Source organism: Aulostomus chinensis, chromosome 21, assembly GCF_037954235.1.
Source record: "Aulostomus chinensis isolate RoL2024-O1b breed Wild chromosome 21, RoL_Achi_v1.0, whole genome shotgun sequence".
In the NCBI taxonomy this organism is placed as follows: domain Eukaryota; kingdom Metazoa; phylum Chordata; class Actinopteri; order Syngnathiformes; family Aulostomidae; genus Aulostomus; species Aulostomus chinensis.
Window position 1 is genome coordinate 15,027,268 of NC_141340.1, and position 23,654 is coordinate 15,050,921.

Consider the following 23,654-nt stretch of genomic DNA (forward strand, 5'->3'; position numbering starts at 1 on the left):
ACTTTTGCGCTTCCTATGGACTTTTCCTTAATTAAGTCTAAATTCTTGCTTGTGTTGTACGTCGCTTTGGACAAAAGCGTCTGCTAAATGAAATTGTAGAATTGTAGAATTGTAGAATTGTAGAATTCTTTTTTCAGGATTGTTGTGCTTTTATTTATCCACAAGATGGCGCGTCAAGCAAAGCAAACAACTCTGGACTGAATGAGATGAGGCTTTGATGTAGGAAAGATATGTTGTTTGTAAGATGTATTATTTTATAAATCGTAAAACACAACAAAGTGGTATTAAATGCAAACAAAATGAGCTTTACAAATCAGAGAAGTCTACTGTAGTAGAAGTCTCCTGCTTTTATTTTACCACAAGATGGCGCCTCAGGCAAAATAGAAAATGAGGAACGCTTCACGAATTTGCGTGTCATCCTTGCGCAGGGGCCATGCTAATCTTCTCTGTATCGTTCCAATTTTAGTATATGTGTTACAGAAGCAACACGGTTCTTCTCTGTCGCCGCGGCCATACATAAAGGGCGCGCCTGCACAGGCCATCTGAGTCAGGGTGATGCACACTCAACCTCAACAAACCACATAATCTACTGAGATGAATATGTAGACATCAGCGATACATATAAATTTGAGGTGTTCGGTTATTATAATTGATCTTTAATGCTTGAAAATACTTTCAAACGTTGTTTTGCAAACGTAATCAGGCAGCTGCAAGGAATGATGGGTAATCGGTGCAGCCGCTCTTCCCGAAAGCCAGCCACGACTCGCTGCCCCTCCTCCCACTTCCCCTCGCTGTATCTCCACCCTCATCGAGGCGGAGCAACCACCCCCGACTGAACTGCATGGGTCGCAGTTCACACGCTGCTGATTCAGAAAGAGACAGAGGAAGACAACATGGCTGTCGCTATTCTGCCAGTGTCCTTTATCAGGAACTTCACAGTGTCAAATGAGCTATCCGAGACGTGAAATAAAAGGAGGAACGTGAGGATTTTTTTGAAATCACTACTTTATGGTGAACAGTGTTACCATCATCAAAGCAAACAGCAAGGATTCAAGGATGCAAGGACTCAAGGATCCTTATTGTCATACCACTCACATTTCCATGTTGGTGGTACAAAAATGAAACTCAGGTCCCGAGATAGCATAATAAAGAGTGTGGAGAACAGAATAGGTATTTACACAACAGAACAGACAGATATTTACTGAACAGAATAGTATTTAAGGGTATCGACCATCGAGGAGATATATACCATATATATATATATATGTATATATATGTATATATATATATGTGTGTGTATATATATGTATATATATATATGTGTGTATATATATGTATATATATATGTGTGTGTGTGTGTGTGTGTATATATATATATATATATATATATGAAAAGACAGAATGTATATGTACAAGTTCAAGTTGAGGGATACTGTGGGTGGAAGAGGGTGGGAGACTACAGGGCACGGCTCCAGTTCAGCAGTCTGACAGCTGCAGGGAAGAAACTGTTCCTGAGCCTGGTGACGTGGGGAGTGAACACCGGGGAGCTGGTGAAGAAGGCCCAGCGGAGACTCTTCTTTCTGCGGACCCTCAGGAAAACCGGCCTACCACAGAAACACCCCACAAACTTCTACCAGTGCACCGTAGAGAGTGTCCTGAGCTATGGATGCACTGTGTGGTTCTCCAGCTGCACCTCAGAGGAGAGGACAGACCTGCAGCGAAGCATCAAGGCTGCCCAAAAAAATCATCGGCACACCCCTCTCCCACCCCTGGGTCAGATCTACTCCGCCCGGCTGGAAAACAGAGCTGGAAAAATCAGGTCTGACTGGACTCACCCTGGACAAGGTCTTTTTGACCCCCCTTCCCTCTGGCAGGCTCAGGGTCATGAGGGCACGGACGGAAAAACTGAGACACAGCTTCTTCCCCAGGACTGTGAAAGCTCTGAGGGCAGCCTGAACCGCGCTGTTCTTGCACCTCTCATCCTGCACTTTACTTGTGATGGACGTTCAATTCGCGAGCCTCCATCACCACTGGACTCACTGCGCTATCCTCTATCCTTTATCCGTATTCTTTTTCTATCCTGTTACTGATTTTCCGTTCTTAATGATCTACTTATGCTGCTGTGTGTCGGACTGTGTCCGACTACATGTCATTGTACAGAAATGTTCAACCTTCAACCTTAAATGACACTCGGGTAGTCATCTGAATTCATGTCGGCCTACTCAAGGGCCCCCTGCACAGTTTGTGCCTGTCGTTGCCTCTCTGGCACAGAACCACATCTGTTACTGGTCGAATTCTGACAAGCATTGGTGAACTGTGTCACTCTTATCAAGTCCAATTGATATTTTCAACAACTATTTTCACTTCTCACAAAGGTTGGTGAGCGCGTACACTGGAGATCCCATCAGACACCGAAGGCAGCCTGTCGGAGGCGCTTCGTAATGTTACCGTTTACACTCTCTCTCCACTACAGAGCGGGGCCAGGTGAAGCTGGGCCAGCAGGAGACTGGACAGGTGTGTGGAGGCGTAGGGTGGCCATACGTCCCGGATTTAGGCAGGGCAGTCCGGGACTGAGATGCCTTGTCCGTCAGGACTCTCATTTGTCCTCTTTTTTGCCGTTGCATTTGAACGCAACGCAGCACATCGTCCAATGGTGTGAGAGTGGTTAAAAATGATTGGCTAAAAACGGTGTCACTCAATCATCTGACTTCTCGTTGGTTGAAAATGTAAACAAGCCGCCCCCTTTTCCCACGTGCTAGCTGTGCCCGCGGCGTCTCTTCTCGTTAGCGGGACGTTGACGAGCCCAGAGGACGCACCTCGTTCAATGCCCGAAAGGTCAAGAGAGCCCACGTCTGTCAGCAAATGTAGCAAAGACGATTCGCGTGCGTTTTGCTCACTTTGTCGCTCTGACGCGGACGTCAGCGCACAAGGAAAGACGGCGATTGAAAGGCAAAACAGTTGTTGTTTTTTTTATTTGTTAAGAACTGAAATGTGCATTTTTGGAATTTATTTATGTTTACGTATATTTCATTTGCACATTAAAGGCCATCGGTGTGCTGCTTTGCCGCACTGCACTTTGCCAGACAGATGTATCGAACAAATACTGTGAACAAATACTTTTTCTCAGGAATATTTGTTCCTCTTCTGTCTCACAGACACCCTGATATGTCCTACATTCATTGTCTCGAGATGAACACGCTGTCTCAGAATCACTGCATCGTCATACCGTCGTTATCGTGTTCGAAATTGTATCCTATTGTCACACTCCAGATTTGGATGATGCGATTCTCCTGTCCTCGCTAGATGCCGCAAAGCGTCCTCCTTTTCGCTGACGAGGCAATGGCCACCCTAGAGGAGGGCAGTGGTGCATCTCAGGCACTTGTGGCAACGTTCCCTCCTGCCGTCGTCCAAGGAAAACCACATGACGGAGACTCAAGTGTCAGGAGGCTACTCGGGCTCCAGTGCCAGCAACTTAGCTTGACAGTGCCTGCACTGTTCTTGATTTTCCCCGATTAGACTACAACAATGCCTGTGCATTGCACATAAGATGTTGTTGTTGTTATTATGATTCACGGTGTAATGCTTGGCCTAGGAGATTATTGCTCCAACAAGCTAAATCTCTCGGCGTAGCAGCTAGCGTGAGTGCGACAGCGTGGTTGAAATGGGCACAAGCTAGGCCGACATGAAGAATTCCATCCGTCGTCTTCCACTTCTTCCCGTTTGTTCCGCTGACGACAAGTTAAGTTTCCAAATGCGGGTCGTTAAGTTTGACGCTATCAGAACCAGGAGAAGACGAATGTACTGTGAGGGAAGAAACCAGTGCTGATATTCAACCGGGATCGCCCACAATATCAGATGAACAAGCGTCGCTGCCACCAGGTCCCACGGCGGGAAAGGGGCCCTGCTTCCACTCTTCCCCGATGTTCTGACGGCTGTTTTTCCCTGGATGAAATGCGGAGATGGGCGGCAGCCACTTCCCAACTGCGGCGAACGCTGACTCGTCTAAACGAAGTCGCCCTGCTCTCTTCTTCCTCTCGCCTGGGGTGTGAAGCTGACAGAGCGCCTCCCTCATCATCCTGCGGGGTGAGAGAGACCAGAGAAGTCACAGTGGAAGGGCAATGAATCAGCGCATGTTCTTGAGAATCCCAACTTCGTTCACCCGCCAATGACGTGACAGCAGCAAATGTACATCACTCCTCTACGTCACTCTCCTTGTTCATTCGTTTACTCGGTTCTCTCTTTATCTACTTGACCGGTGCAATGGACACTCATCCACTTCCATCCTTCGTACCTGGGCAGGAAGTCCTGAAATATGAATTCTCCTGTTCAAAGCAGATACCGGGCTTTCATCCCCGATCTTCAGGATCACTGCATTTTTCCCTGGTTTTTGTTGCCAACGTTCACAGCAGCACAGCTGCCGCGTAGTTCAAGACTCGGGTGTGTTCTTGGTCTCTTTGGAAAGGCGACATTCTCAGGTGTTCAAATAAAGTCGTTTGAGTTCAGCCCGACTGCTCTGTCTGAATGTTGACGATGACAAACTAGGTCCATGACCCTCTAGGGCCAAACAGACATCACCCGTCCACAGACACAGGTCCTGACTTCCTTCCGTCCAAATCTGAAGTCAAAATGTCCAAAAATGAACTGTAGACAGCGTTTGGCACACAAAAACTCCTATTTGGAGACTCCAAAAGGACATCTGGATACCCAAGCAGTAACGTCCCGTCGTAACATAATCTTGGTCTCTAATGACAAAATTGACAAATTGAAAAGCAGATGTGTGTGAAAAATGGCCCCTCTTCCTCTTACACAGACCTGCGTAGCCGCCAGGCTTGGTGGAATTCAGCCTGCGTCCCTACCCGGGAACTCCTGGGTGAGCTGGTTGAAGCCGTGCTCCATCTTGGCACTGGAGCAGCGCAGTGTCTCCTGCTGGCTGCACTGAGGCCCTGGCCCAGTTTCGTTCCACCTCACCAGTCTCTCCAGCAGGTAAGCCTGGAAGTGGAGGAGGAAGCAAGAAGTTAGGTGGACAGAGACAAAGAGCGCACAAGCGGAACACAGTGAATGACTTGTCTCACCTGGGATGAGATGGCACTGGTGGAGGTGGAACATTTGGCGCGGTGGAAGATGAAGAGTCTGACACCCCCCACTGGTGTAAAGGCTCGCTCCCTCTGGATCCTGGATGCAGGCCAGGGGATGATGAGTCCTCCACGTCTCCTCCATCCAACAGCAGTCAATGAGGTTGCCCGTGGTTTCTGTCTGTACCCGGAAGGAGTCCAGCAGCTCCATCTCCCGGGCTCCCCTGGTCCAACAGCAGCAGTGGCGGGCCAGCTCCCCGAGTGTCGTGTCTCCCCAGCGTCCCTTTCTTGACGAGACTGCTTGGCCTCCACCAGGCGGCCATGTCACTCCCATCCCACTCCGAAAAAGAAAAGCCAAAAGCCAAGCAGGCCATGAAGGTGGCGCACAGCTGCTGACACCCCTCATGAAGCGGTGACACACAAGCTGATCCCAGTCAGCCAACGTTGCTGCAGAAAGACAAAGAGTTTTCAAGAGCAGAGCAGCCAGTGTGGCCTCCACGGGGCAAAGCCACTTGAGTCTGGGGTGAGGACTGGCTTCCCTCTTGGGCCCTGTGTGAGGACTAGCCAGTCCTGGTTCTCCAGCACCGTCTGCCTCCAGCCCTTGGGCAGCAGCGGGAAGCTCACGCTGATCAGCAGTTTGGTACATAAATAAATGGTAGGGGTTTATTTCAGTTGTTTACATGCATGCACACTGACACTGAAATACCTGTGCACCAGAGGAGGATGAGGCAGGGGTCTTGGGCCGTCCTCCTCAATTCCCAGAAGGCTCGCCAGTGGTATGGGGGGGGGGGGGGGGGGGGGGGGGGGTCCAGGTGGAGTGACACCTGCCCTCTGTCACCAACCTATGTACCTCCTGCTTGTTTGACTTACAATTTCCAAACAATGTAGACATCCAAAGCCAAATAATGTTTTTGATTTGTTTTTGTTTTTTTTACCAGGGAAAAACTTCAAAACTGCGATGATGTGTCCGACTTAAAAATTGAAAATCTTTCAAAACAAGTCAGTTTGTAAAAGTCTCCATCCGGCTGGATTTTGTTCCTACTGTCGTACAGGTAACCCGCCTCCGTCGCTGCAGCAGCCCTGTACCGCTGACAACGCCTCGGCGCAGGTTCAGTGGAGGGTATGGCCACAACATCCACATTCACACACACCCAGAAGGTTGAAATTCAAAAGTCTTCATGTCAGCACAGACCAACTTTTTTTTATCTTCTCACAAACACAAACTCTGTGTGTGTGTGTGTGTGTGTGTGTGTGTGTCATTGGTTTTGAATGAGAAGAGAAGAAGAGGACTTTTTGACTCCATTTTTGTCGTCACTCTTCTTTTCATTTTGTTTCCCTCATAAAAATGAAGCTTTGACATGTTTATTTGTCTTGTGTGTCAACAACTTTGGTCTTGAAAAGTCCTGACAAACACACCCCATGTCACACGTTTGGTGTATTAAGGACATAAATAATAACATCATCGTGTTTCAGGTTAGATGGCGTCATGGCGCTGAGGTCGAGTGGCTGTCTAGCAACTGAATGGTCGCAGGTTCAGTCCTCACTTCCTCCCGTGAACATGTTGAAGTGTCCCTGAGCAAGATACTGAGCCCCTAATTCTTCCTGATGGCCCTGTGACAGACTGGGGACCTGTCCAGGGTGAACCCCGCCTCTCGCCCAGTGTCAGCTGGGATAGGCTCCACCCCCCACAACCCTGGAGGGATGAGCCGGACACTCAGATGAAAACAGTATCCAGTAGGGATGTAGCAGTCGCGGAGAGACCAAGGAATGAACAAAGAACCGTGTGTCATTGTCTGTGCTCAGGGGGGAAAAAAGACAACAATATTTCTACAGAGGAGAAAGGACAATCCTGGGCAGCCGACCAGTCACACACACAGAGGCCAACACACACACACACACACACACACACACACACACACACACACACACACACACACACACAGCTGAGATGAACAGGTGATTTGTCCAAAAGTCAACATCAGATTCATGTCCAATCTGTGGAAGCATTTTCATCTTGAGGTTCCAGGTAAGAACAGCCGGCTGTGGGCTGACACAAATCTTTTCAGGAGCACTTCTATGCACCAAACCTGCCAGGTTGAATTGTGTCTGTATTCTGAGGGCAGCAGGAGGACGGAGGAGTGAGGACTCACACATTTGGGAACTGACAGCAGCTGTGTGTGGGATTTCCCCAGCAAAGATAAAAACAGCTCCTTCATGCTGACGATGAAGGCTTACAGTCACACTGACTCAGCTACAAATACTGTGATAGACAACAGACTGGTTTCTCTTCAGATAGTTTGTTATTCCACTTTTGTCACATTGATGGATCAATTTAGCTGATAAGATGGAGGCTGCAAAGGAACTGGAGATGCCGGGGATTGAACCCGGGGCCTCATACATGCGAAGCATGCGCTCTACCACTGAGCTACATCCCCGCTGTTAGAAGTGAAACTTAACTGATCCATCAAACACAAATACAGAAAAAACTTCTTTTTCTTTAAGTATTATTCTTAATTTTAGGGGAAAAAAAGGAACTCAGCCTGTCATCTCAAGGGCTCTGTGATCTCAGTCGTCTCACTGTGATGTCAGCCCTCACAACCTTAGACCACGGAGGCAAGTCAGGCTCCAGGAAGCTGAGCGCTGCTCCGTTCTCAGTCCAGTCCAGAGTGAATGTTTCCCTCTCAGAAGCTTTACAATCCAGCCCAGATCCTCTCTGACTCGCAGGAGACTTGGACCAAGAAATAATCACGATATTGAACGTCTGATCATCCTTAGATTGACGTAAAAGTATTTGTGTTCCTAAAATAATCTACAGATGCGAATATCAATTATTAACATTGATTGACAGCTCTAAACTGACCCATCATCACTGTACAGTTGCAAACTGAGAACTGGAATATTAAAAAATATTGCAAGGAAGCAGCAGGGCCCTCATCCGCCCCGGTCCACCCGACTGTGTCCCCTGAGACAGAAGACAGCTCACTTGTGGCAGAGGCAGTTGGGTTGAGGACCGGTAAGAGACAGGATGGTCATGGACATAAAATAGAGGCCTAAGAATGCAAAAGAATGGTTGTCCTGACTGAAGTTGAGCTTGAGCTTTTTAATTTGTTACAAAAGGAAGTCTTTGTTCAAGTAAAGGCAGGTGATCTTTCCACAAATGTTCAAAATGAACTTTGACAACCAAAAGGTGAACCAAGACAACAAAATAAAAAACACGACAGTACAAATGAGATGGAGATTAACAATCATAGCAAAATAAGAATCTGATATGGACATAATTTACTGTTGTCATTGGCAGGTGGCGGCACGGTGGTGCAGCGGTTTGCACTGTTGCCTCACAGCAAGGAGGTTCTGGGTTTGAGCCCTGGCTTTGTTAGACACTACTAAGTCACTGACTCCTGCAAGGAAAAGCTCTGTATTCCTCCACCCATAATTGCAGACTGGATATTTGTTTTGTACGTATGCAACTCTGTATAGAATGTTCTTCTCCTCTCTTTGGATATATTCATCTTTAACTTTCTGTCTTTCTTTCTTGTAATTGAGCTGTGGTAACACACAAATTTCCCTGTTGTGGGTTCATTAAAGTATCTATCTATCTATCTATCTATCTATCCATCCATCCATCTATCCATCCATCCACCTATCTATCTATCTATCTATCTATCTATCTATCTATCTATCTATCTATCTATCTATCTATCCATCTATCTATCAATCTATCTATCTATCATCTATCTATCTATCTATCTATCTATCTATCTATCTATCTATCTATCTATCATCTATCTATCTATCTATCTATCTATCTATCTATCTATCTATCTATCTATCTATCTATCTATCTATCTATCTATCTATCTATCTATCTATCTATCTATTTATCTATCTGTCTATCTATCTATCATCTATCTATCTATCTATCTATCTATCTATCTATCATCTATCTATCAATCTATCTATCTGATGTAGGAACTGAAAAACGTAGAGCTCCGGTCCTTCGTTCCTTCCGACATCGAGCAGAACAAACACAGAATGAGAGCAGTTCCTCCTACAGTTCTTAGAAAAGTTCCCTCCATTCTGAGGGCACCAAAAGATAGCTGGGAAATGCAATCTATGTTTAATTAATTTACAAACACATTATTTATCAATTCATTTATTTCATTGTATGTTATCAGAGGTAGAACTCAATAAGCTGCCATCGACCTTGATGACGAACTCCTTCACTGTGGGTGTGTGGTTCAAAGTCCCCGGTCTCCCTGGAGCTTTGAACTGAGCCTGTGTTCCTTGACATATCCACTAACAGGCGGACACTTCATCACACCGGGGGACAAACATCAGCTCTCGTCACACAGCAGCTCCTCTGATCAACAACAGAAGGAGCTAAAGTCTTCCGGAGAACAAGGGCATCAGTCCCTCCACCGCTCACACGCTAAACCAGCACTCTGCTGTCTGAGCTAATTCCCTTTCTAACGTCGCATACCAGGTGATGCAGCTTCGCCTTCAGGCTGCTGAGAGTTCAACAACTGAAACATTTCAGGAATCCCCTCGTCTTGTTAGAAACGATCTGAGGGAAGAAAACCTTGACACGTGACGATGTTATTATTTATGTCTTTAATGCACAGAAACCTTTATTGTTTTCTGGGGTTTTGAGAGGTTCTGGGAAATGAATCAAAGTTTAAAATGGACAAAAATGTCATGCAGGGTCACTGGGGCCGCACGTTTCACGTCATCAACAGATTAAAACTACAGAGTGTGTGACGTGTGGTGTGTTTGTCAGGAGGTTTCAGGACCAAAGTTGTTGACACGCAAAAGAATGGAACAGGTGAAAGATTGTTCATTTTTATGAGTTAAACTAAAAATTCGTTGCAGAGTGACGACAAAAATGGAGAAATCGTCCTCTTCACTACTCAGTCAAAACCACTGACACACACACACGCGCGCACACACAAATAGTTTGTGTTTGTGAGAAGATAAAATAAAAATCTACGACGCTTGAATGAAGATAAACTGTGGACTATGAATCCTCTACTAATGTACACTGGAGTGTGGTTGTTGTGGCCGAGTGGTTAAGGCGATGGACTAGAAATCCATTGGGGTCTCCCCGCGCAGGTTCGAATCCTGCCAACAACGTGAAACTGTTGGTGTTCTGGAGGAGACATCACCCGCTCTCACTTTAGGTCCCTGTGTCGAAGGGTTACTTTCAAGGGCTGCAGCAGCTGACGATGAGGGAGTAGTGGTCTGAGTTGAGTTTAGGTTCAGATTAGGATTAGACATCATTTGGTGAGGATTAGGATTCAGGTGAAGCTGTACATAAAATGGAAATTAATGCAATGTCCTAACTGGGATAGCTGTGCAAACCTGTTTGTGTGTTTACATGCAGACTTTCCCTTGTGTGACAGCCTCCTGTATAGCAGGGCCTGCTGTGTGTGTGTGTTTTGTCTTACAGGTATCCTGTTGGTGGGCGGAGTCCTCTAACTGGGAGCACCTGGCCAGTCTCCCAGTGGAGTATTTAGAACCGTCCCCTCAGCCCTTCGTGTGCTTTTTCCTCTTGATCCTGACGGCACCATTTTTCTGTTAGGTTGGCTTGGGCCTGATTATTGACTTAGGTTGCTCCATCCAACACTCTACACTCACTATTTTCCACTAATCCATCTACAGACACACTGATGATACTGATTTACACACCTCATACCTTTAAGATAGCTATGTTGCAATTTTCTTTATTAAATATCTTGTTATCCTATTTTTGATCCACGACTGCGCATCGCCATCCTTCGTCATGGCTTGTGAGCCGGGTCGAGACACTCGTGACAGCTGATTTGGTTTGGAAACCATCTCAGTCAGGACATTTTGAGAAAATTCTATCATTTAGTTGCAGTTATTTTGATTTACAACACAACAACAAACAAACAAAAAAGTCACCTCCCCTCCAAAAAGCCTCTTCTTCAACTTTGTACTCGAGTTGTCTCCTCATCAGGCACCACAGGATCCAGGATGTTCAGTCAAAACAAATCATTTGTGATTTAAAAAAATGGCCATCATACACAAAATAAGGCTTCAAATAGGTTTCCAATCTTATTTTGCGTCGACACATTTTGTCCATTTGACATCAGGGCTGCTCCCAGATCATCTCCATGACCTCATCCCCTGCACCAGAGTACCGCCTAAGTTCATCAAGGATGGCCAACATGAGCAGGTCTCGATTCACCTCCATCTTTGTGGGTTGTTGAATTTCCTCCTGAGGACCGTCGGGCTGTTTCCTTACTTTGCTGTGACACAACAGCAGACAGCAACAAGGACTGCTGTGGTGCACTTGGTAAAATCACCATCTGTAGACTGGACCAATATGCTGATGTGATCCTTTGATTAGTTTAAGATCAGGCAGAGATCAAAGACTGAAGCAGGAGATCAATGCTCAGAACCTAGAGATCAAAGACTCCTGGAGCTTTGCCTTCTCTTGTCTTTGGGCCTGGATGTTACTGAATGTTTTACTCCGACAGTAACTTGAGCCACATTGGACCGAGAAAATATAAACATAAACAGAACAAAATGAAAATCTCTAGAGGACTCAAACCAGCACAGTCAAAGACATTCCATTTTACATTCACACACTTCTTCACACTGTCCACTACTGGTGTGAGTGTGCCTGGAGCCTTCAAGCAGCCCTCTTCCTTCACCTCCTCAGGCTCCTTCACCTGCACCTGAGCCCACCCCTGCTGGTTGCCCACCCTTGCTCAATGTCAATCTCAAACAGAGAGACTCAACACAAAGTCAAAGATCCATGATTCACCAGGAGTTGAGTTCACACTGAAGGACTGGAAACATGGAGAGAAACACAACCTCCACATGATGAAACAAATACATTTGAATATTTGAGCTCGTAGGTCTTCCCTCTTACTTGACGTGCACACATCTGACTTTCACTATGACGCTGGACCTCAATCGGGTCCGGAAAGTTATAACCAGGAAGGAATGAAAAGTTACCGGTGCAACATGTTGGTGGTCGTGTTACACTTAGACAACGATGACAACTTTCATCCAGGTGCACAGCAAACACTGGGAACAGAACATAGAAGCAGTCTTGTTTGAGTCTCGGCTTTCTGTGCCGCCATCTTGACCATCTACGCTTTGCGACTGAGTTTGCTTCCTGCTACCATAGGATTACAGCGCCAGTCACCCTCATTACCAAGCCAATACTGACCCCTTCTGACGCAAATGGGTATTGCCCTACAATTACTATACTTCAGGTGAAGCAGGTGAGTCTTTTACAAGTGACACAAAGCGTTTAATGAGAAAAAATAATGGTGGGGGGACCGAGTGAATTACAAGAACTAATCAGGAAATACTTTTGGACATAATTTGAACCGTAGGGTGCCACAGTTGCACTTTAAGAGGATTCCACTGATCGCACTAATATTCACTCCAAATGTGCAAAATCAGCCATTTACAAGAGCTGCTAATCAAGCAGCTGAGGGATCCAAAGACTGTTTTAAAGGAGCAACCTGAAGTACAAGAGGATTTGAATCTCCTGGGGTCAGGCAGAAGGAGAGCATTAGCTGCGCTTTGAATGTTGAAACAACTGTAGATGTTGCCTCCAGAAATGAAACAAACACCTTGTTCTATGTGATGTTTTTTTTTTTCATTGTAAAATTGTGCTACAAGCTCAACGTTTTTGTCCCTCGTGTTGATTTTGCAAGAGAGAATCAGAGACAATCAAAAGCATGGTGGACTTGAAAGTACGAGGTTTGAACAAGAAAAGAATTCTTCAGTTTGACCTTCACGGGTGTTTCTTTTACTGTCTAAATGCTGCAGAAAGAGCCTGAGCAGCTCAGATGGTTGAGCATCAGACTTTTAATTTGAGGGTCCAGGGTTCAAGTCCCTGTTCAGGTGCTGTGGAGTATCATAAGAGAGTCTGGACTTAGGAGTAGGACACACTCACTCACCAATGATTTGCATCACTGCCGTTTTGTGCCAAGGGAATGGTTCCTTTGCTCGCCATCAACTGGTTCAGTTTATTTCTATGCCTGCAAACTCCTGTCACCCCAAAATCATACATTTATCAGCGGATTCTGCAATTGGAAACATCCAGAAAGGATCAGTGATCACGAAAAAGGTGCAGAACATAGACAAAACATGCTTTCTCTATGGCCTAAACAGTGTGAGGCAGAACAGCAGGATTGGAAAGAAGTCCTTAGACGTGTGGTTGCTGTTATCAAATCTTTGGGAGCGAGAGGACTGCCATTTCGAGGCTCCTGCTCTTAGCCTTTTGCAGTCACTGCATTCATACGTCGGCACTCAGCGAGAACAGTTTGCAGAGCTTGAAGAATCAGCGCACGCTGCCAGTGCTACACAACGCTACCAGTTTGACACTCGACATGTGAGAAAAAGAAAGGAGTTTGAGTTGAGAGTCTGCCGATGACAGCGAAGTAGCTTTCACTGATAGCAGTCGAAATTTAAGGTTGAAACATATAAATGTCATTATTGACAGACTTTGTTTGTGCCTGTCCAAGCGCATTGAGGCCTACGCACTTGTGACCTCCTTTTATTTTGGAGGGACTGTGAGGATTGTGATGTGCGTCAAAGAGCCGCGAAGTTGAGCTCCACTTATCCCACAGACACGGCTCTCTCCTCTCTCTCTCTCTTTGCCGTCGAACATGAACTTGTTGGTGGCCTTGATTCCGAAGATATTGTAAACCAGTTTGCACATTCAAAGTCCAGAAAAAATCCAGTGTAAGAGGCGTTGTCAGTGCCAAATGAAATCTAGCATTCCAAATGTAAACACGCTCTTCCCCATTATTTGGGATAAAAACTGGGTGCAGATTGTGTAGCATTTCTTTTTGTCTTGTCTAATTGAGAGAATGATGGATTTCTAAATGTTCATGTTGCACTAAAATGTTTGACCCTTGCCTTTCTTGTTGAATTGGGGTGTGGCAGGTTGTTTTCTTTTTTCTAGCACGTTAAAATGGGTTTAGGACCTACACGTTTATTGGAGCAGATGATACTGTATCTTATTTATTTTTGTCCTTGTGGTGGCTCCATGACAATGTTGTAAATTGTTGTTGAGAGAATGCCAGATTTCAAAATGGTTATTTTTTTTGCACGATAACTTGATTGTCCTATTGAATTCTGAGGTGAGAGGGTGAGATCAGTTTAAAATGAGCTGAAGACCAGAATGTTACTTGATTCTATCAGATTATGGATTATTATTTGTGTCTCATCTGTGGACTTCCTCTGCGATGGCTACCAATTCAATATATTTGTGTTGGGAATAAGTTTTGTTGGTAAATAAATATTGGATGCATTGAAAGTGGTTACTTATTTATTTTTTGTGAAAATGGAGGAAACTTCCCTCCCTCTCTATTTCGCGTCAGTTTAGCCAGATTACACTGATGCTGATGTGTTGTTATCGTAACATCATATATGTGAGTGGCCTTGGTGAGAGGACCTAGCGATGCATTTGTAGTTCTATGAGCATCATCTGCACAGCTCTGTCTCAGCTCTGATGGAGCGGCAGAGGAGGAAGAGGATGAGGCTGCTGCTGCATTGGCACTCGCGATGAGGGAATGGAACAGGGCTGGTGCCAGGGGCCCACGGTGAGTGACGGCCTGACCAGGAGTGCCCTCGGGCTGGTGGAAAGCCAGAGGCTGGTCAGGCTGCCGTGGATTCTGCAGCAGAGCCCTGGCTGTAGTTAGAGGCCCTGTTGCTGTCTTCTGAGCACTAAGGCCAAGCACAGCCATGAGGACGGTCTCCGCCTCCATGCCCTTGCTCCGTTTGTTGTGCCTGACATGGACAGAGAAGAGGAGGTTGCCGATGATGGTGATGGTGTCTCAGTAATTATCAGGTGGACATTAAAGCCCATATTTACCACTGTTCAAGAGTCGGCTGGCTCACGCTGAACAGGGGGCGCCTGTCATGAGGTTGTGGCTCTTGAGCACATTGTCTCTGATGATTAGGTAGTCCCTCATGTTGACTCTTGCACAGTGGTAAGTATGTGCTTCACAATGTCCTCGGTACATTTGCTTCAAAACGGATAACGACCTCCTGTCGCCTTGGCGCCGACGGACCAATAGGAGCGCGGCTATTCAGACTTCACTCTGGGGTCGTCAGCCTGCTGACCTTTGACCAATCACTGTACTCAGAACTTTTCCGTGGATCTTCCTGATTGTTCTCTCACCTCTGCAGGCAGCACAGCGGGGGGCAGTCGTTCGGTGGGGCAACTGCCATCTCCTGGAAGAAAAGGTGTCGTTCAAGACAAAGACATTCCTAGGAAAGTGCCCGTCAGGTTGTTGGGTGATCAACTCAAAGTGCGAGTACTGATTGTTTGCAGGAAGAGAGGGAGGAAGGAAGACAGGGTGTGGAGCACCTTCACGGAGCCAAAGGGCTGCACAAGTGTCAAACCTGCTTGACAGCCTCTTGCTGTCAGTGCTGTCAAAGATCAGACTGAAACTGTCACACACTGTAAGGAAGGAGCTGTCAGCTCGGTTGATGGGGTCCCAGCAGCAGAGTTTGACGGAGGTGGGAGGCAGAGTGGGACCGACTGCGTTACTTCTGCAGATGATGACAACTACAACAAACAAACTGTTGGCAGTCAAATTAAAAAAGAAACAACAAGAATATAATTTTTGTAGGGTTAATCAACTAACTCACCTTTTTGGGATCCTCTTCTCTATAGCTGAGACGGCAGAGGCGGCGGAGGTTGATGTAGCAGCAGCATCGGGGCAGAGGCTGATGGAGTGGTGGCAGAGGCGGAGGTTGATGGAACAGCAGGGGTTACGGAGGGGGAAGAGGATGAGGCTGCTGCATGAAACATGTCCGGTGCCAGGGGCCCACGGTGAGTGACCGCTCAACCAGATGTGTCCTCTGGGTGCTGTAATGCCAGAGGCTGGTCAGGCGGCGGTGGATCCTGCAGCAGAGCCCTGGCTGAGGTTACAGGCTCTGCTGCTTCCTTCTCTTCACTGCACCCTGGCACAGTTACCAGGTCAGTGTGTGTCCCCATGCTCTCACTGCGTTTGTTGTACCTGCCACAGAGAGAAGAGCCGATGATGGCGATGAGGAGGTTGCTGGCGGTGTCTCAATAATTATCAAGCGGACATCTTGAAGCACAGGCGTCCTACCACTGTGCAAGACTCGGCTGGTTGACATGGAACAGCTGTATGGGGGCACCCGCCATGAGGTGTTGACTGTTGAACACATTGTCTCTGATGCGAGAGTAATCCCTCATGACGGCCCCCCAGCGGTTGACCCGTACCCTGGCAAAGGTTCTGCCCTCCTGATTGATGCGGCACAGCTCCAAAAAGATAGCTTCCACTATCCTGCTGACGTTGGGAAGCTGCGCCGCACCTGCCCTCCGTCTGAGGTAGGACCTGAACGGGGAGCAGAGAGACAAGAATCAGAGACAAGAATCTGTCAGTTTGATGTGTGCAATGAAATTATTGTGAATGATTGTTATCATTGTTATTATTGTTGTTTTTGTTCATAATATTGTTTCATTAAACTGCTGAGCAGTTTGTGAATAAATAGACCAAACAAACGTCTGACAGGAGGAGCTAAAATCAAGAAATGACCCGTGAAATTCTCATGACAAACCGCTTGATGCTGTCCACACCCGGAAGCCGTTCCTGGTGGCGGGGAGGGAAGGAGATAGGGTCCTTATCATGGTCCCAGAGCTTCTGCCACAGCGCCACTATCTCTCTCACCTGTCTCTCCTTCAGAAAAACCCTGTGACACAGCTCCACCAGGACTTGTGCCAGATGCACTACGTGTTGGTAGCCTCCTCGGCCATCAGGCCCCAGGACTTCCTGCAACAAGTGGAGCAAGGGGTTCTTAAGGCTTTTGAAAGTGCAGGGCCGCCATGTAAACACACAGAGGCAGGCAGGCGGCGTATCTCTTCCTCCTCAGCAGGCTTGGCACCGATGATGTGCTGGCAGCTGGCAGGGGTGCGAGAGACTGTTTGGCAGCAGCAGATCCATAAAGTGGTCGGAGAAGGTGAGGTCTCCCAGACTGTCCCCCTCCTCCTCTTCCTCCTCCTCCTCCTCCTCCTCCTCCTCCTCCTCCCTCTGGTGCTCCTCCTGGTAGCCCTCAGCCGTCATTTCACTCCACTGTTCCGCCTGGTCCAGCTGGTCTGGACTGTCTGGATCCTGGCACTACTTCAGACGTACTATGATCCTGTGGAGGCCTCTGCAGTGTGCTACGCCATTGTGTGCTACACCATCGTGTCCTACGCCATTGTGTGCTACACCATCCTTTGCTGGGGTCGTGAAGTGACGGACCGGGGCAGGAAGAGACTGGACAAACTTTTGAGGAGAGCCATCTTTATCCTGGACTGTTTACTGGACTCCATCCAGGAGGTGGTAGACAGAAGGATGTCTGCCAAGATGACATCCATCATGAACGCCCCCCACCCCCTGCACCACAGTGTGGTGACCCTGAGCAGCTCCTACAGTTTCAGACTGCTGCACCCTCAGTGTAAGAAGCAGCGCTACCACAGGTCATTCCTGGCTGCAGCCGTCAGCGTGAGAACATTCACTTGTGTGTTTTTCAGCCATGAGCAATTCATGGTGAAACAACATATTCCTATTTTTCATACTTTCAATACTTTTTGGGAAATTATCCAATATAAATGCTAATTTTTATTTATTTTAGCTTTTGTTTGTTTCTTATTTCTTAAATATTTTCTTTCTTTTAATTGATATTATTCTTTCTTCTTCCCTCTGTAAATGCTGCTGAAACTATTTAAATGTCCCTTGGGATTAATAAAGTATCTTATTATTATTCTAAATTGTTCTGGGCCTAGCACAACAACTTCAGCTTTATCAGAGTTTAATAAAAGGAAAATGTGTATCATTCATGTTTTTTCACTTCCTAGTTTAAACCAATGGTACCTGGCCTTTTCCAACTCAGCGCCCACTTTTAAGTCTTGAAAATTGTCCCTGCCCTCCTCCAACAGCTGTTGATTCACCACCAGTGTCTTTTCTCTCTTTCCTTTTAATTCTCCGTTACAAGCCAGCTATCCACCCTTACACTCAAGCCGCAGCCATCAGAATCGAACGTAAACAAGTCAAGCACAATGCATTCCGCTGCATAGTGGTCCGGCCAATAAACACACACACCACTTTCATCTTTAAAACAACACACACATATACATATATTTACATATAAATAAAGATATACATATATTTACATATATATATATATATATATATATATATATATATATATATATATATATATGTATATGTATATATGTATATCTTTATTTGCAATTTACTTATCTACAAAAGCCACACAGTTACTAGTCCTGCCTTTACTTCTTCTTCTCCTCTTCCTCCTTCTTGTCACGGGCTCTCTTACGAGCCAGCCAGAGCTCAGGGTCTTGTCCAGAAAAGAAGGCACAGAATTTCTGTCCAACACCTGTGCGGAGGTGTGTGACAAGTGGCCATAAGTCCTTCTTGTGCCACAGTCCTTCTCCTCACTCTTCCTCCTCAAATGTATGGTCATTCAGGTGGGGTGTCTGGATGAGGAGAAAGAGGCAGATGGTGGCTGCTGCTGCTTCTGGCTGCCGCTGTACAGGGGAGGCAGCAGTCGCTGGCTTCTTCCTCCCTTTTGCCCAGTTGGTACTCCTCCTCAGGTTGTGGACTCTGCAAAAGAAACAGGCCCATGGACAGAGAAAGCGATCATTAAGGCTTGAAAACTCAAAAGGTAGCCACACAAACATGAACGGGCAGCTTACAATTTCCTCTTCCACGGGCTCTGCATGAGACAATGGCGAGGTGGTGACAGCGGGCAGGGGCATGAGAGGTTGGCCCTGCAGCAACAGAGGCCCAATGTGGTCTCCAAATGCCATGTCCCCCAGAGTGTCTTCGTCATCGCCATCCTCCTCCTCCTCCTCTTCCCGGTAGCCCTCGTTGACAAGTACTTCCACCTGTTCCCCCTCGTCCATCTCATCTGCCGTGTCTGGATCCTGGTCTGTCAGAACAGCGCCCGTCTGGGAGTACAGGTACTCCACCCCAATGAGTTCTCCTGGACGGAGCACACGTGAACAGATGCCATGACATTAAACATGAGAACAGATGCGTGTGTGACAAAGGAGTGCTCTTCCCTGACAGCATACCTGTGTACTTCCCAGGCTGAGTGTAGTTTTCAACCAGCGTCTGACCCAGAAACTCCTGGGTGAGCTGGTTGAAGCTGTGCTGAAACTCTGCACTGAAGCAACGCAGCATCGTCCTGCCACCTTCCTGCACTGCCGCCCTGGCCCGGTCCTCATTCCACCTCACCAGTCCCTCCAGCAGGTAAACCTGGAAGTGGAGGGAGTTGGCACTAGTGCCTGTGAGAGGAGGAGGAGGAAGACCAAGAGTAAGAAAGGAGTTAGACGGACAGAGAGACAGAACACAAGCAGAACACATAGTGAATGATGTGTCTCACCTGGGATGAAGAGGCACTGATGGAAGTGGAATGACTGCAGGGAAGAGGAACCTCTAGCACAGCGAAAGATGGGAAGCCTGACCCCCCCCCCCCCCTTGTCACTTCCCCCACCTTTGCATAAAGGTTCACTCCCTCCGGATCCTGAATGCAGGCCAGGTGATAACGCTGTGTCCTCCATATCTCCTCCATCCTGGCGCAGTCAATGAGCGGGAGGCCTGTGCTGTCCGTCACGTCCCAGAAGGAGTCCAGCAGCTCCTGGATGAGCCGCTCCGTCTCTTGGGCTCCCCTGGTCTGACGGCGGCAGTGGCGGGCCAGCTCCTTGGCTGTGACCTTCACCTGGGCATCTCTCCCCTGCTGGGACTGCTTGGACTTCATCAGGCGGTCCATGTCACCACTGTCCCACTTGAAAATGGCAACGGACAAACGGGCCATGAAGGTGGGGTACAGCGGGTGGCTGTTGGTGGTGACGCCCCTAGCAAAGCGTCGCATGAGACCGAGCACATCGAGACGCACCACCAGCTGTTCCCAGTCCGCGAACATTGCTGCCACCTGTGGAAAATGTGGAAAATGCATTTGCACTTTGTGTGGGAATGGAAACAGTGCTCCTCTCCCTCCCCCCACTGTGAAATGGCTTCTTACTTTGCAACGTCCTCCGCCAGTGACACAGCAGTCCTGGTCCACGTACAGGACCCGAGGTGGGGCCTTCCCCGCCTCCCGGTATCGCCGCATGAGCCCAGCCGCCATGGGCCAAAGCCCATTCCCCTTGGCGGCTGTGAGGACAGACATGAGCACCTGCCCCTGCTCGTTGCCCACGTTGGTCACACACTCCGCTGTCCCGGCTGCATCACCTGCCAGCTTCTTGATCATCTGTGATGGAAGAGAAATTCAAGTTATTCCCTCATGGTGTCCAGTCACATGTCAGCACCCAGACTTTATACAAGCAAAAAAGCTTGCCTTCTTGGTGGATTCCCTCTTCAGGATGTCACCAAAGATGGACGTGACCCTGGCTTTGGACTCCGTCAGAACTACAAATCTGTTCATTCGTATCTCACATGTTGTATTATCTCACAGACACTCAATCTCACAAACCTTTTCGAAAAACAGCATCAACATACTGAGAACTAAATACTTAAAATTCCCCGCAACTCCTACAACTAAAGAAATTCATTTTTGAATCTCAAAAGTTCAGGGTTTCCAGCATTTCACAGCAATTTGCAGCCACCACACAAAACTGCCTAGAATCATCAGAAACTCACGTGGGCCTTGCTTGGCCAATGACCCCCCCCCCCCCCCCCCCCTCAAATGCGAATCAGGGTAGCAGGAGGAGTTTTCTTATTTGGGGAGGGGAGTACTTGTACACTGTGTGACGCTGTCAGTCTGCTTCATCCACTGTACTGACAGCTGTTGTCAATGGAGTTTGACACTTGTGCAGATCTTTGCTTCAAAGTAGTTGTTGCATTGATGGACTTCCTGCATACACTCAATACTCTCACTCTGAGTTGATCACCCCACATCCTGCCTGGCAATTTCCCAGGAAGTCTCTTTGCCAAGTCTCTCATGACATCTTTTCTTCCAGCAGATGACAGCTCACACATTTCCCTTCCTCCTGTGGGGACGATGATGTCAAGTCGGCTCCCCTACTTAACGACTGCCCCCCGCTGTGCAGCAGAGGTGAGAACAGCAAGATAGTGGTTGGTCAAAGATGAGCTGGGGACCCCAGAGTGAAAATGGTGCAAGTAAAGTTGAATGAGAAACAGGCAGGTTTAAATCCATACAGAGTAGAAATAATCAAGATGAACTCCCACGATGTACAACAAAGCTCAGTGGTGAGATACGATGTTGAAACAACAGTTTCTTTTGCAGTGTCTGCAAGATGTTAACATACATGTTTACACATGACTGACAACTACTGATATTATTTGACTTAAAAATATTAAATATAAGCACAGAGAGAAACATGGGTATTGGAGGTATGGGTAGAGTGACATTTCGTTATTGCTGAGATACCACAGGAAATGGATTTACACACCATATTAAATTCACTGGCTCACACAGGGAACTGGTGATGAGACAAGGAGTTTTCTGTTGTCATGAGGCGACCTTGTTTGTCAAAGAGATGCCTAGAAAAGATCTGCCATGTGCCGGCCAGGACGACATGAAGAGGGATTTCTTCCTCACTGAGATAACTTGATTATTCCAAAACAGCTCCCTGTGTGGTGAAAAGTTGCGGACACGGACCAGTTTCCAAGATAAAAGGACCCGTTGGTGAAATTTAGACAATTTAAGGGGGAGCTTTGAGAGAGAGTTGTTACATTAAAGAAGAAATTAGACCTCCGTGTTTGTTTAAATAAGTTACAACTAATAAAATGCCATCAGGAGTTCTCACCACTGAGGAGACATGCAGATGATTTTGAAAGTGTGATTCGTAGCAATAAAATCAATTCCCTCAAGGACACCTTCGGATCAACTATTAGATTAAACCGACCTCTTCAATTTGTCCAAATCAAGTTTTTTGAAGGTGGAATTTGAAACAAATATGGAAAGAGAACAGAGTACAAAGCAGGACAAACCTTTTGACTTTCCAGTGATGGACAGATCTCCTTGGGGCCACATGTTACAGATACTTCTGGTTATTTTCAATCAGGGTTAAATTTTAAATCTTGTCGAGTGGAAAGGTTTTTACAAAAGTGAACACCTGAGTGTTCGATCGTGTCTTTCACAGGATTTCCATGTTCAAGTTTGTTGTCAGGGTTGTGAAGACAAGGGGCTTCACAATTCCTCGGATTCAAACACGGACCAGAGGCAAAGGAGAAAGATCGATTATTTTGGAGCGTTAAAGGAATTTGACCTTTGACTCTTAACAGTAGCGCTGCCGTCTGCTAGCTGGGAGATTTTAATGTCTCTGTCAAGGATGGGAATACCCTTCAAATGCACGTCGTTAAGGACAGAGATGGACATGAGTTCTATTATGAAGAGGAGAAGAAAGGCAGGGGTGGGGCGTCCCTGTCTTACACCTCTATGCTTATCAGACTAAGGAAGCAAATAGAAAATTCTGCTCTGCTGTGTCCAAGGCTTTGCAGAAGTCTAGAATCAAAATAACAGCGTGTGAGTGGATGAAGTCTGCATCGTCAGGAGATCCAGCACAGGCCTTATGCTGCAGCTGATATGAGGACCTCTCATGAAACCTGCTTGTGTTTCATTAGCGAGACGTCGTAAGCCTGTTTTGAGCCTGTTAGCATAAACTAAGGCAAGTCACTTGTATTCAGCAGTTAATAAACCTACTGGACGCCAGTTATCTGTCAGAGAGGAGTCTTTCCCAGGTTTAGGAATGAAGGAATTCACTCCTTGCTTCATTGTAGTCAGCATTTCTTCTTTCTCAAGGCATTCATGGAAAAAACAAAACATAGGTTTCCTCTGACAGGATCCAAAAAAAACACCGACAGGAAGGTCGTCTATGCCTGGAGTTTTGCTCTTCTTCATAGATTTCATAGCTTATTTCAGAGTACCAGCATCACCTTGCAGTGACAGGGCAGGGCCAGACCCTGAACAGTGTGTGTGTAGAGGGGAGTGGAAATAAGTAAGGAAGTGCAAGAGAGCCAGGAGACCAGCATTAAATAAGGACAATATGACATTCAAAAATATAACACAAATATAACAAATAACATAACATGTACAACAAATATGCCACAAAAATGCATTCAAAAATATCTCAACTCTGGGCAGTGAGGAGTAAAACTCCTCCTGCTACCCTGATTAGCATTTGTGAAGCTCACAGCACTTTCATTTACATGTTAAAGCCTCACCCAGAATTAAGCTTGGTTTGTGCTTCTGCGTGGCGGCGACGGCGTATTGACGGCGTAGACCCTACGCCGTCACTGAGCATTCAAAGTTATGCGTCGAGGAAATGCGTTGCTCTGCAGTTCACCGCCAAGCCGCTCGGGGTGTGTGGCTGTGTCTTTGTATGGTTTCGGGGGCTCTTGTCGGATTCCAAAACAAAACTATTTAAAGTAAGTCCAGTAAAGAAAGTCCAGTGCTTTTCTTGGAACGACTGTTTGCTTTCATGAATCGAACTGTAAACTTTGAACATGACAAACATGACTTCTTGTGGCCATTTTCTTCCAGAGACGCACGTATTTGTCGCGGAGGTTCTTCCACCTCTTC

At 46.8% G+C, this 23,654-nt stretch overlaps 3 non-coding genes across 3 annotated transcripts; 1 reads left to right on the forward strand and 2 right to left on the reverse strand.

Moving 5' to 3' along the window:
* Positions 1 to 383: 383 nt before the first annotated feature.
* LOC147241825 (U6 spliceosomal RNA) lies at positions 384 to 489 on the reverse strand. Its single transcript, XR_015111098.1, has one exon. It is a non-coding gene; the product is annotated as a U6 spliceosomal RNA (small nuclear RNA).
* A 6,946-nt stretch (positions 490 to 7,435) lies between these two features.
* On the reverse strand, positions 7,436 to 7,507 carry trnaa-cgc (transfer RNA alanine (anticodon CGC)). The gene has a single exon. It is a non-coding gene; the product is annotated as a tRNA-Ala (tRNA).
* Positions 7,508 to 10,120: 2,613 nt separating this feature from the next.
* On the forward strand, positions 10,121 to 10,202 carry trnas-aga (transfer RNA serine (anticodon AGA)). Its single transcript has one exon. It is a non-coding gene; the product is annotated as a tRNA-Ser (tRNA).
* The last annotated feature ends 13,452 nt before the right edge of the window (positions 10,203 to 23,654 follow it).